Source organism: Mycetomoellerius zeteki, unplaced genomic scaffold, assembly GCF_001594055.1.
Source record: "Mycetomoellerius zeteki isolate Tzet28-1 unplaced genomic scaffold, Tzet1.0 scaffold214, whole genome shotgun sequence".
NCBI classification, from domain to species: Eukaryota; Metazoa; Arthropoda; class Insecta; order Hymenoptera; family Formicidae; genus Mycetomoellerius; species Mycetomoellerius zeteki.
In genome coordinates, this window is record NW_017257106.1 from 26232 (window position 1) to 28771 (window position 2540).

The window sequence follows — 2540 nt, forward strand, 5'->3', positions numbered from 1 at the left end:
TTTTCTACGACTTAAGACCCTACGACTGCTACGACTTCTATTGTACCCCGCATAACTTTTTCCCAATCAAAAACACTATTAATCTCAAGCAAGGTCTTAAGATGCTAATACAGCTCTTTGATTGGTTCATGCTCTAGCTTAAGACCATCTCGAATCTTGAACACTGTCTATGGATTCCGTCCTAGGTGTATTCAAATATATGCTTGGTTTATGCTTCGATCTTAACTCTAAAATCCTAAAATTCAGCCAAGGGCTGCCAGTCTTAAAGCCATCACACGTACAAAAATTTTAGTCGTAATCGTAAGGTCGCTAGCAAATCGACCAATCACAATCAAAATTACGATCTCGCGTTTTAAAACGCTCGACTGTGATTGGCCAATTTGCTTACGGCCTTACGATTATGATTAAAATTTTTATACGTGTGGTGGCCTTAATTGAAATCTGTATTCCATTGGCTGAATTTTAGGATTTTAGGATTAAGATCGAAGTACAAATCAGGCAATAGAGTGTTTAGCGCGAATCCTTATATGGGCAACAACGCTCTGACACCGAACACTGATTGGTGAAAAGCAGGTTGTGGGGGTAAATTTTAACAAAGACCAAAAAAACCAAAAGAACAAAAAAACTAAAAGACCAAACAGGTACAAGAGCTCACTGAGCGGTCGTGTTTCTGAATGCACTTATTGGATATCGCTTGTCGCTCATCGCCCATCGCGGCCAGTGTGCAGTAGGCATAAAAAAATGGGCGAATCACAGTCGATTATTCCCTTCGGATTCGACTGTAATTGGTCAGTTTCTTACGGGTTAAGTCTTAAAACACCTATTATAGATCTGGATTTATCCTGGATCTACAATAAGATTTCAAGCCTTAAGGCATAAGAAACTGACCAATTACAGTCGAATCCGAAGGAAATAATCGACTGTGATTCGCCTATTTCTTATGGCTTAAGGCTTAAAACCCTATTGTAGATCCGGGATTATTGATTACGTCTTAAGTTGGTTCTACATTAGTCGCATCGCAGCGTCGCAAACGTTGCGGTTCAATCAACATTAATCTAGCTCGACTCTGATTGGATCATAACGCTTGCGACATGCTTGCGACAGTACGATGCAACTAATGTAGAACCAGCTTTATGCGGGGTCTACAACAGAAGTTGTAGCAGTCGTAGGGTCTTAAGTCGTAGAAAATTGACCAATCGCAGTCGAATATGAGAAGAATAATCAATTGTGATTGGTCAATTTTCTATGACTTAAGACCCTACGACCGCTATGACTTCTATTGTAGATCCCGCATTACGACCTTACGTTTTTGTATGTGCTCCCGGCTTTAAGCCCATGGCACATACAAAAACGTAAGGCCGTAAGACGTAAGCAGTAAGGAAATCGTAACATTGGATTCGCTACTGGCCTTACGGTCTCTATCGTCATTGGCCAATTCGCTTACTGATTACATCTTACGGCCTTACGTTTTTGTATGTGCCATGGGCTTTACGGGCAATTGGAACGCAACTTGTGTGTCACCGTATGCACGAAAATGTCTAGGGATATTGGCTGCGTTCAGCAGAGAAAACTAATCAGCGCTTAGTGATTCTTCAATATAATTGGTTGCTACACTTAGATCCAGTTAGGGTGCCGTCACATGCAGCGTAACCTGCGTAAGCGTAACTTGCGTATTCTAGTAATTTACTAGAATACGTTATTTTTTATTTACTAGAATACGTCATTCTGAAAGTCGGCATTCACATTGGGCGTATTTCGCGGAAGATTAGAGAAATGTGGAACTAATGCAACCAATTGCTGATTAAAATTTCTGTTGTACACTCTAACAGAAATGCTAAATGAATTTACGATTGGTTTTCGTAACCTACGCAACTCGAAAAGTACGCCTCATGGGGAACCGGTACTTTCTATCGCGTACATACAATATGCGTTTGTACAAATTTAGAAGAAAAAAGTCTGATTTATAATGGCCGTAAACGTTAACTTATGCCGGTGCCGGTAAAGTTCAACCATAGGATTTCAATGCTTTCGTTCATATTGTACTAACTTGCCGTATTAGTATGCATTATAAATCAGACTTTCTTCTTCTAAATTTGTACAAACGCGTATTGTATGTACGTGATAGAACCGGTTCCCCATGAGGCGTACTTTTCGAGTTGCGTAGGTTACAAAAACCAATCGTAAATTCATTTAGCATTTCTGTTAGAGTGTATAACAGAAATTTTAATCAGCAATTGGTTGCATTAGTTCCGCATTTCTCTAATCTTCCGCGAAATACGCCCAATGTGAATGCCGGCTTTCAGAATGACGTATTCTAGTAAATAAAAAATAACGTATTCTAGTAAATTACTAGAATACGCAGGTTACGCTTACGCAGGTTACGCTGCATGTGACGGCACCCTTAGAGTCCTAGATTTATCAGAGAGGCGCAACTGGTGTTACATTCTGATTCGCTGTTGCAATGACTTGGCAACCATTTATAGTACTAGTGACATATTTCTATTTCATTTTATCCTATACATTCTATCTCACTCTATCTC